The following is a 13002-nucleotide window of genomic DNA, read 5'->3' on the forward strand; positions in this document are numbered from 1 at the left end:
TACAAAAATAGTACAATCAGAATACCACAATTTTTCTTCCCCATTCATCAGCCTACCTGTATCTCCCACCCCATAAATTATCTCCAATACTCAAACGGTTATACCCCTATTTCCCTATCTGTAGCCATCATGTGTCTCATTAACCGATTCACCCCATTTCCCCCCAGAATGCCCCTACTACGTTTTCTCGCAAGGAAATCACAACAAAAGGATCTGATGTGAAAGTTCTCCGACAGGGGGCGTTACTAGCAGTTACTTTCAATTGCTTGCGTCCTTCAGACGTATTTATGTGTGGTGCACAGTATAAATTCACTATAAGTGGTATTTGTGGGACGTTTCCTTAACAGTTAAGTTATATACAGTTTTTTTAGGGGGTGATTCGGTTATGCTTAGCGAAATCGGTGGTGTGATTTCTTTAGGGCTTTTATTGGTGATATGTCAAATGTCTCGCACTTGTGAACTTTTTTGCAGATAATTTTATTGTTAGTACCAGGATTCCAAAATTTTTATGTTTGTTATCTTTGAAAATAGTTCTTGACTAAATAATATAGTTTCAAAATTTAATTGGATACTTGAAGCGTTTGGTTGAATAGCTGTATGTACCAAATGAAATGAAAAAATAAATAAAATGACTAAAAATAAGAGATTTTTTGGTCGAATTAAAACTGAGTGTGACTTGCATAGTGAGTTTGCGATGAGTATTTCCATAGTAACGTTCCCTTTGATATATTATTAGTTTCACAGCGCTAATAGTTTTAATGTTAACACAATCACGCATTGGCTAAAGTAATATTTGATTATTGCGTTCCCTCTGGAATGCGACTGTTTTGTTATCATTTCACCAATATTGGTCCACCATTATTGATATAATTGAATTCTTGTGTAAATATTTCATGTACAGTACAGATTACTACGAAATTCAGATTTGTAATCATGAAGCCTAATTCAAAACTGTAACATACCTTACTAATTATATGCTACCATACTAATATTATGATTTATTCGATATTAATTGTGATGAAAAATATAGACACAAATTGTAAATTTGGGGTTAAAAATGAACTTTTAAACTGCTGAAATAAGAGAATTGAAAATTGAACTTGGTGCTCGAATGAAGAAGCCCAGGTTATTTAGTTACTTGAACAAAAGCAAAGACCTTTAAAGACTACAATTTGTAGATGGGTGGCCGTTTTGTCGAAGGCTAGAACAACTTAAGTAGTTAGCAATGTACTATGAGTGGAAAGTTTCTACATGTTTCAAGTATTCATAAGCAACATTTCATAAACGCATGTTATTAGAAATTAGTAAAGAACAAAATATTAAAATAGCTCTGATATGAGTCTTGAGAGGTTCATAACGAAACAATTTCCTATACATTCCACAATATTTAATACACAGTATATTAAAATTACGCAGCGGACGAGGAAAATGGCGTAAAGCGGATACTTACAATATAAGATTTTTTTAATAAAAATGTCGGGAGCAATCGTTGGCACTTTCTAAACAATTTTCATACGAGGGAACTTTGTAACATTTTTTCCGTAAAGATGAACATACATTATATTTTTGAACCTGATAGAGATGTAGATGAAATACTGTTTGCAATAATATCGAATGTGAGACATTAGGATTTGTTAAAAACTATCTGATAATTCGTCGACTCGATGAAGCTTTCAACATTCTTTCATCAAAGGCACTAACATAATACTGTCAACAATAGCCTCTCTATGTACGCTACATTGACTCTATATTAAGTAGACTCTTTTCGAATCCTGATCTAAAAACGCAGTGGTTGTCAGGCTTTGAATTAGAATTATTTTCAGCAACCTCCAAAACGTCGCATTCCAAATAAATGTTCGATACTCACCTTAATATGTTAGAGAGATCTAAAGCCGTGACACACTGAAGTACACGGGCCCCGCTCGGGCTTTTTATTAAATTGCTTTAGTACACGCCTCCCGACCTCGCCCGAGTTTCGTCGCGTGATTTCATTTAGTGTTCCTCTTCAACTGACTTTTTGTTATTGAATTTTTTATAAATACCATCAAAGTCAAAGGGGAATTTTATAAAAAAAGTTTAATAAAATGTGAGTGATGAGAATGTCAAACATTGTTGTTTGTTTGCGCGGAAACTTGCGCGACGTGATTTTATATTTCATGTGAACAGAATATAAGGAAAATCTGTTCCGCCATACTTTTTTGTGGGAATATTTTTTTCTTTTAAATAAACAAGTTTATATGAGGTACGTTGGAGGTGACTACATTGTGCGCTGACTTATGTGTCTAAAATATAGGTAACAGTGACTAAAGGAGGTAGCAGATATTATAAGTATTTAAATAATAATAGGGAATAACAAGGGTCACCTTAGCTTGACTGCACATTAGTACTAATTATTTAGCCACGCAATTGTGAGAATGTGGTTCACATTCATTGCCATGACTAAAAATATTTTCCCGAGAGTTAAATCTAAAGTACTCGTTTACTCTTTCGGTTTTCACATGAACACTTAAACGATACAATAAAAAACTTTGTCAGTATTTCCACAGGTAAACATGTTCATCTCGCATCTCGATGGAAACTGTTCATAAAACACAAAACTGTCATACAATAAAAAATGTTTTTACACCGACAATAAAACGAAATACGCGGGTTATGCTTCTTTACCGTCGAGCACCAAATAGTGTAGGAGTCATACCGGTACATATGATATAGCAATCCAAGTTCCGCTTACGGAACGAAATTATGACAGTAGCGCGATTCTCTACATTCAGTACCATCATGTTTTGAAAGTTTGACGTTCAGAGTAACGGCAAAAATAGTTCCTACAACGCCTTCTAGAGGCGCTGATAAGATTATCACACTTTTGTTTTGGATACCTAGCCAATTGTCTTTAGTCGACAGTAATTAGGAATCGCCACTCTAATCACACGACGCTATCCGTTTCCGTAACGTATTATTATATGGAACTTATACGCAAAACTCCTAAATATTAATTGCAGGCCAAACCAGAAAGAAGTTCTTCTTGATTATGGAAGATAAGGTTGTAAATTGATGTAGATCCTTATGTTAAGGACATGCAAGTTGCAATACCAAACGCAAAAGACGGTATTGATGACCAGACGGAAAAGTCTCTTGCAAAGTCTGTTAGTTACCATGAAACTTGCTACTGTGGCAAGATATGGAAGAAGAGGACATCATATCGCTATCCTTTTTTCTCTGTAGAATTGGTTTAGCATGTCAGAACATGGACCGTAACAAGTGTCCTTAAACCAGATTTCATGTCGTACTCAACACGTTTTACTTACAAAAATATTCAAAGCTTTTAAGTGCAGATTTTTTAAGCCCTTGTTGGCGTTAAGGGTAACATATGGGGGTTAATGAAAAATAAATAATATGTTTTCGGTGCTAATATGTTTTAGAGTGCGCTTCCGTGTTGAATAATAAAACTGTTTGTTATACCAACGCTTGTGCTTTGAAAATAAAATGAATTTTAAATTTTAAATGAAAAATGTGGGTTGTTTTTTAAAGTTGGATTAGTGGAGGATTGGGTTACAATATGAGTATCTATACTAATATTATAAAGCTGAAGAGTTTGTTTGTTTGTTTGTTTGAACGCGCTAATCTCAGGGACTACTGGTCCGATTTGAAAAATTCTTTCAGTGTTAGATAGCGCATTTATCGAGGAAGGCTATAGGCTATATATCATCACGCTACGGCCAAAAGGAGCAGAGTACCAGTGAAAAATGTTACAAAAACGGGGAAAAATTTCACCCATTCTCTCTTATTGGACGCAAGCGAAGTTGCGCGGGTCAGCTAGTTAAAAATAGACAGTGAATTATTTTTTCCAATTAAAACCATATGTTAATAAAGTGTGTTTTCGATGTATATTTAAGTGGATTTAAAAGCAGATTTTACATAATATCCTGTTTTTCACATAGTTCACTATTACATATTAGTATATAGTACCTCTCATATTACTTATAAGTACATGATTCACATAGAAACATACCTATAGAACTGATCAACTAAATAATATCTTCACTAACTCAACAACAAAAAAAACATATTTTATTAGACTCTCGTACATTTGGCACGGCGCTACAGAACTCGGTACAAATCTCATAGTGTACTTAGAACAGGGAACGAGGTCAGCTGTCTACAAAATCTTACGTTATCACAGCTAGTTGGCCATGTTAGAACGTATGGTTAAGGCTGAGACACATTAGTATACCTGTAACACAACGTCTAGGTAAATTGTGTTCAATACTTTCGATGTACTAACGAGACGCATTGATTATCATCTTCACCCTGATACACTGAAGCCTAAAATAAGTGAAACCCAAAAAAAATATCCTTTCAAAAATATTTACTCCGATTTTTTCTATGTTTGTTGCTTTTATTTTAGTAAAAATAAGTCTTAAAACGGGATTGATTTAACTAAAAACCCTTTACTAATAAAAGAACAGAAATAAAATGCTAAAAGTGCTCAAATCTAGCGAGCAATTTTTATGAATTCGGGACTTTGACGAGCATTTGCCCAAGAAATACATAAATTTTTCTAAGTTGTAACAAGGAATGTTCGAGAGTGTCGTTACCTTTAAACGTGTGTACGCTCCAGTTATCCCGACCGCGATGTGCGAGCCGTAAGGACAGCGCCACCTATCCACCGAATGTGGCATACTTAGTCACCGGCCTGAAATGCCGGCGAACATATTCTTGAGATACTTTGATGAACATAAATATAATTCGTATCAATATAAATATTAAATAGGTTGGTATTTTGGTTTAGAGGTAAAATATTTCAGGCATTTATTGAAATGTATATTATAATTTTTATTTATTTATATTGAAATGTTAGGTTATGCATACATAATATCAAGCCTGTTATACCGGTGTGGCAGAGGTACATGAAATACACCCGTGTTTCCCCGTCTACAATACGTCTAAAATAATAAAAGAAAGGAACCAGTGTGATCTTAAAATAGTTGTTTAGTATCTAGTAAGTTGTTTTTAGATCCATTGTGTTACTTTGTAACAGTCACCATAACTCATTAATTTCAACAGCAAGTTGACATAAATTGCAAATTTTTTAACATTACATAACTAAAAGTAACCATTCGTTATGATCACCATCACCATTCCCTATAGACAAACCATGGGGGTAGAACCCCTAGCACAACTCTCCACACGTCGTACCCAATCAGTCACGACAAGACCCAGTAGGACAACACCGTCCCCTCCGTAGCACACACTTCTCAAAAGTGTCCCCTAGGGCACATTACAACTGCGACAGAAACAATACAACCTCTCCTGAATGCCCAAATTAAAATGTAACGTCCATACGGGAAGGTTAGTAGTAGGGGTCGGGAAAGCAGCGATGGTGAGGTCTAGTTTTAGATAGGCAAGCGAAAAATATCTGAAAGTATGCAGTATGTTCTATGGTTTATGTAGAGTTGACTTCTAGAACACTTTTGCAAACAATAGGCAGAGCTAAAAAAACGTCCTTTTGGAACACATAAATATTTGTTGCATGTGAAAATTCTTTTCAGAATCACGTTAGTGACATTAATACCTTAGATATATAAAACTAATAACTTGAAAAAATAATTGGTGTGTGCATTCGATATAAAGCCTCGATCACGTAAAATAGATATGATTAAACCATTCGATTTAAAAATAAGACTTGAAGAATAATATTCCTAACAACTAAAATGAATAAAAAGCTAAACAGCGACTTACAAAATCCATTTAAGTGACGTAAATCGCGCGTTGAATCTCGCCAACTAATTACCAACATAAACTATTGCACGGCGACTCTATTCAATGTTCTATCTCAATCTTTTATTTTAACTCCGCAGTTTTATTTCTATTTGTTTGAAGAGCTCTAATGGATATTGTAGAAGCGACCTCTGCCCGAATATTCTCAGACAAAAAACAAAAAATACCCTTTCATTTTAGCCATCTAGGTCGGGAGCCTGACTCAGTTTTTTTTCAATACATTAAATATTCACTCCTAAGTAAATACGCTCTGATCAAAATATCACTACCTTCTTAAATTTCAAATAAGCTGTTACAGAAATAGGCTTTAATATTTTCAATGTTAGGCTTTATTAAGATAAATGTTAGAAAATTGGCCTCTACTTTATGTAATCCACTTATATTTTATTTAGCTTTAGGGTTTCGCAGAATATTTACAAGTAAACCAATTTATTCGTTACTTATGAAAATAGCTATTTTTACATAATAATAAGTTAGGTTCAGTTCACACCGAGTCGCGACACGACGCGACGCCGCGCGCACTTTCTGAAAAAGGGATTCACAACATAACTTTATTTTCTACACGAAAAGATACACATATTGTTGCGAGAATTCGCTGCAAAATTCACCGCGCGACGTAACGCTGCACCGCGCGGCGTATTCTGAATTCTCAGGACGAAATGTCGTATTGCCTACGATTTTGAAGGCGCTCCTCGCGACTTTTGGATGTGTCTCGCGAGATCGCGCGGGTTAGCGCGTCGAATCAATGGCATTTTGAAGTACTGTCGCTTGACGTCGCGTTTTGGTGTGAGCTGACCCTAAGTATAAATAAATGTATGTTTTTACCTAGAATATAATATTATAGTAAAAGAGTCGAGACCGATATTTCCCGAGGGTGTTTTAAAGCGCGACAAATGTTTTTCGTATCAAACATTTATACTAGTTGCACTTTGTGCCAAGTTGAACACTACATTATAATCAATTCTGGTAAATGCTTTTAACTTAGCAAAGGTAAATGGACTGCAAAGTAACTCATTCCAAAATTGACAATAATTTTGAAAGAGATTTTATGTTCTTATACAAAAAAATTAAGTGCTTATTTAAGTTACAACATGAGAGTACTGGCTGAAACATAATCTTTCTTTAGATTTGCCGGGCAAAAAATTATCATCAGTGTTAATCCAGATTAAACTACACATCGGTCTACGTGTTTGAGAAAGATCATTGAAATCGATACATTAATAAAACATTCGCATTTCTAGTGTTAATAATATATTAAAGTAGGCGTATGAACTCTGAAAACGTATTATACATCAGCCCACAACATTTACTAATAGATTTATTGTAGAGAGTAGACCGATGTCCGTTAGTACAAGTTAATGGACTGAAGAAATCTATTTATATCCAATTTAATATGTCCACCCAATAGATACGATATTATCTGCCCTAGACTCATAGCACACATAACAAATCGTAAGCAGATCGATACCGCGCGTTGAGCTGTTCGGTATTTCTTGTATAACAATCTCAACGGCCACGTATACATTTCAGTGGCAGCAATAACATCGCTTGCCTGCTAACAGGTAGGCTGTTTTTAGAAAATTAACCATCGATCAGTACATTTATGTGTCCTTGAGTTAAATCCTCGATATTTTGTATATAATGAGTCAAGTCCAAGTATTAAAGTTGCCGATTGGCTTATAAACTATGATTAAGCGATAATAGGTGCGGTAATTTGTTATAGAAACGTTATGTGTACTAAAACCTATAAGGCTCTCAATACAAACTAATGATGAAGGCATTACTTTGAAAATAGACAAGATTTATAATAATAATCTTCCATGTTGGATAATTTCCTAGAAATATGTATCATACATATTTTATTATATTCTTGATTGCCAATTAATGTTACAACGCTTGGCAAATTAAGTAGGATATTATATGTCTTAGGTTATTTCTAGCTTATTATAATTATGTGTATATAGGAAGATGGTATTTGAATTTAATTAATTTTATTTAAATAAATAGTACAGTAAATATAAAAAAGGTTTTGAAATTGAGCCGGGACCTACAATTGAACATGCTTTCTGAAACACGGAGGAACTAGGTATATGTATATTTTGGTCACCCTTTCACTGATCAACCTCGGCAACCGTAGCTTAGCCTGAGTGATCGATCCGCGCGACTGTTGTTACTTAGCTGTTTCTAAATTTGAACAAGTAACAGGTCATGTTTAAGTTTTAATAAAAAAAAACATTTTTAATAATGGATATTAAATAATTAGAGCACGTTCAAGTTAATTGCAAAGAAAAGATACAGCATTCATACAATGCAAATAGAGTATTTGTTTTAACGAAATTATTCGTTTGACCTCCGCGTCTACCAGGAATTACGTGAACAGTGATTCGTGGATTCCATAATTGAATACAACAAAAACAACATTCCGTAGTACTGGAAATCCAATTTTAATTTATATCTGTTTACCTGTAAACCACATTTGACTAATTGATACATAATTTCCAGTATTTACATTAAACATACATATGTATATGAATTCCAAAGCGAATACTCATAGATAGTTAATAATAGGAATTTGTATGTATACAAATTACGTTACATACAAAATCTATATAAAATATTATTTTCGTTTTGGTCAAACACAGAAACTTGTGATTGTCAAAGTTAGGGTTACCGTCAGTTCGGAAGGTACGGCCAGTGAGGAAAGCTGGTAACAATCTCCTGTCTTCTTCCATTTTCCTCTTCCCGGAGTAAAAAGTATCCTATGTGTTAATCCAAGTTATAAGCTATCATGTACCAAATATCATTTAAACCCGTCAAGTATTTTCTTGGTCAAAGAGTAACAAACATACATCTATCCTCAAAAACTTTCGCATTTATTATATTGGTGGGATTAATATGTTATGTTTTATTGTACACAGCAACTGTCTCTTAAACTATGTTGTGTCAAAAATATCCCGGTTCGTGTATGTGCATAATTTCACATATTTTTGTTGACAGCTTCATGTTGACGTAGAAATGTAAAGGGTAACACCCCATAAAATTATGCTGAGTGGATAACTCTTGAGAATTTGATATTGTGTATCGATATTGAGATAAAACATTATGTGGGTTTGATAAGAGATCAATTGCGTTAATGGTTCTTAAAATAACCTAAAAATGTTATATATAATTTTGAAAAGATCGCATGTTTTATGTTTCTGTAATGTGAGGTGTGACCTTTTAAGAATTGAATATTAGTGTTTTAGTAAACTAATCCTACAAGACTGATTAAAGAACATAAATAAATATCAATTCGCTTAGCTTTTCGTCCAACTATGTTGAAGTCGCTTTCCAGTCTTACAGTATACAGCTGAATATCAGTATTTAACACGGAGCGACTACCTATCGGACCTTAACAACCCAGTTACCTGGCTTATAACACGATACGCACACCTATGGTAACCAGATAGACTTTCAAAAAGCATAGATGGTAAATAAAAATATCAATCAGTAATGTATACTTTTATAAATACGTTTAAAAAGCTTTCACGTATCATTTATTCAGCCTCCATTTTGATCTCAAAACAAGACGTACACGGTACGTGATCCATTGCTTCATTCCTCTACATAGCTTAAAGCAAATAGTTTGGAAACTACGCAATGAATAGCTAACTCACAATATCTTTTTCTAGGTCTAAATAACTTTGTGAGAGAATGTGAACAACTGGCCAGTGTTTTTATTTGTTTTTTTTTTTTGTTTAGGATTCTGCGAGTTTAAGGATAGGATACACAACTTAACCAAATATGTGAGTTATTCTTGTTCTAAAAAAGCTTTAAATCTTCACTCTCTGCTCACACTGAAAAGTTTATATCAAACACTTTTTTTTTTCAAAATGACTTTAGAATCTTTTGAAATCCAGCCTCAGCCTATTTACTTATTATATAAGACTGTCCTAAAATAAAACAAGCCCATCTGTGCCTATGTTCAAACTAGTACATAACACAGTACCTAGGTACAAGTTCATTCGCTCATTCGTTCCTTCGTTCATTCGTTCATCCCTGTACGGGACGCGCGGTATTCCATTTATTAAATTACTTTTGCTCGATATGAATGACTGAGTAAACAAGTATCTACATTTTTTCGCTTTGCCGATTTTTTTACTTTTTTCTCAAGGGTCGTGAGAATGTTACAGTTTTATTATTTCTAGTTAGTTTTCGTAAAATGTTATCTATGTTACGTTTTTTTTTATATCTGAAGGTCTGTAAAGATATTTTCGTATCTTGGAGAGAGGTATTATTAGCTAATATTTTAACTTCTATATGAAAATAATTATTAAAAAAAATGTAATAAAAATATTTCCTGTTTCTGTATCAGGCTACAGCAATTCTGTATTATCGTTAAATTGGTTTGCTATTTTCATTGAACGAAAGCAATAAACAGATTTAAACACCGTTTATTTATTTCTTGGAAAGTTATAAATCCAGAGCCAAATACATAAATATAAACTGATAAAAAATCAATTTATACATTGAAATAAATTTGTTGAAATACGTCGAGGCATGAAGCAGATACCGAAAATACGAACTAGTACGTTAGGCTCGGTACACACATATTCGGTTCGGCATAAATTTTCCTAACTGAGCGGCAAAACCGAATATGTGTAGATGAATGTTTGGGATAAATGCTGCTCACTATCGCCACGCTTGTATGTTTCGATCGAAATGTAACGATCGGACACGAAGGAACTATCAGATCGGCATAAGCCGAACAAATGCAATAATAATTGCTTCGAGCCGTTTTTGTTGTTTGATAAATACTGCCGAACCGAACGAGCCGACCCGAATATGTGTGAAACTAGCTTTACATAGAACGATTTCATCGCGGACCGGTCGTTTTTTAAACCACTCTCTACTAAATAAATAGACTGTTTAATTTAGTAGTTTATTTAGTAAGTATTTTATCCGTATTCCTTGCGTTATTTCAACTACGTTTTGCAAATGTATATTCAAGGAATAGCTAATGTTGATACTTTAAATTAACATTTTTAGTAATACAGTCGTGGTTTTTTAGATATTGTTATTATTTACTAAAAGCTTTGGCTTTGCAAATAAATGTTTAGTATAAATCTTATTTGTATTCTTATTATTCGTAAACTTATTAGGGTCGGCTTTTAGTCTGATTCGTATGAATATCATTTTCGATGCTGCCGTTTGACCTTTTTAAATAAAAAGCTTGTAAAAATAGACTTTGTTCTGGATTAGAAATCAATTCTACATATTTGTTAATAATTCCATAATACTTTACATGCATAATTGACTATTACGGCACAAAATAACTGTTTGTACCATTAATATTCTTTAATATATTTTTTTGTGAAGTGACTACTATTTGAATCCTTAACAGGAAAAATACATTTTCTCAAACTTAATCGCCAATTCGTTGTTATCCGGTAACCGGTAAAAGACTAGTTTCCTGATACGTACGACTGAAATATTACATCTATTCTTATATTACACTTTTGAAATATAATTCTTTGTTTCTTCTTGTATGAGATGAAAACAGATGAATAGATATCACAATGAATTTTGGTAGAATGGTAAATTATATAACAAAAAATAATTGTATTACGAAAGTCTGACCCTTGCCCAGGAGTGAGACATGAATATGTTTAATACATTTTTTAAATTTATTTATGCAGGTACAGCCGGTATGCTGGTAGAATTAAAGTGTAATGCATTGCAATATTTAAATCCAAAATTAATTAATTCGATTCGGGTTTATGAAATGTATTTATAAAAATATAATCGCTTGTAATTGCAGCCGCATGTTCACAATATGATAATTAATCGTATTATTGAGTAAACAAATATTATATTTAATATTTATAAATGGATGAATGGTTGAATATAATATAATTATCATCCTTTTATAAGTTTGAACGTAAAAGAGTCAATTGCAGACTTATTTTTATTACTGGAAAAGTAGCAATTACTCCAATATTTTACAAATACCAATAAAAGGCTTAAACAACGGTATATCTCATACGCTAGCCACTACTTTATGGTACGGGAAGTGTGAAATAATGGCTTAGTAGTGGTTTCGCCCTAATTCTGTTCCCGGATCGCCCGGATCGGGCGAATGAACTACTTCCGATTTTTAATATATTTTGGGGCCAGTTTCGCCCGAAACAAATTTAATAGCGGGCGAATCGGGTCAAGTAAAATTTAGCAATGGATTATTCGCCCAAATACTATTATGCCTCTGACAAAATACGTAGTACAGTCGAGCGCACTGTGTATAAATATTTTTAAAGAAAATATTTTACTTACCGCATAATTTTTTTTTTATACCACGACGGTGGCAAACAGGCATGCGGCCCGCCTGATGGTAAGCGACTTCAACTTTGACTTTGACTTTGATTGACTGACATAGTAGTTTTATACATTCACATTGGGAGCAGCGATAGCCCCGTGGCGAGACCAATAGAGGCACGCACCATGTCTTCGATTGATGTGAAAACATCTTTTCGAAATATGTGTGCGTATTTAATAACAAATTATCGCTTCTCCCGTATTTCGGAAGGCACGTAAATCAGTAGGTCCCGGTTGTCATGAACATCTTTGACAATCGTTAGGTACGGGGAGTCAGTACCCTTAAATAAACTGACACTAGACTAACCATAGAATATCGCTAGCCCTTTGGGTTGCGGAAGTCAGATGGCAGTCGCTCCGTGGAAAAGTAGATATTCCGCCAAATTTGGTTAGATGGAACCGGGAAAAACGCTAGGATGATGAGTAGTTATATACATTCAATTTTAATCAATAGCTGATTTGTTGAGCACATAATATTAGACATACAGATAAAACCAGATTCACCAAACAAAATTTAATGTACCTAAGTAACAATTGTGTACGCCACTGTACTTTTTTGTATAAAATTTAATATTTTATTATTAAATAATGGCTTATTTTTTGAGGCATAGGTATTTGGGCGTATAGTACATTACTGGATTTTGTTTGACCTGATTCGCCCGCTATTAAATTTGCTTCAGGCGAACTGGCCCCAAAATATATTAAAAATCGGAAGTAGTTCATTCGCCCGATTCGGGCGAACAGAATTAGGGCGAAACCACTACTAAGCCGAAATAATGAACAAAATTGCTTATAATATAAGGATTTTATTGTTTAACTAGCTGACACGCGCAACTTCGCTTGCGTCACATAAGAAAGAAGGGGTCATTATTT

General features: G+C 33.9%; 1 protein-coding gene across 1 annotated transcript in view; it reads right to left on the reverse strand.

Moving 5' to 3' along the window:
• The window catches only part of LOC142978695 (protein sidekick-2-like), a 216288-nt gene that overhangs the window by 96289 nt on the left and 106997 nt on the right, over nucleotides 1-13002 (reverse strand). The window lies entirely within an intron of this gene.

The sequence above is a fragment of the Anticarsia gemmatalis genome, chromosome 15, assembly GCF_050436995.1.
Source record: "Anticarsia gemmatalis isolate Benzon Research Colony breed Stoneville strain chromosome 15, ilAntGemm2 primary, whole genome shotgun sequence".
Classification (NCBI taxonomy): Eukaryota; Metazoa; Arthropoda; class Insecta; order Lepidoptera; family Erebidae; genus Anticarsia; species Anticarsia gemmatalis.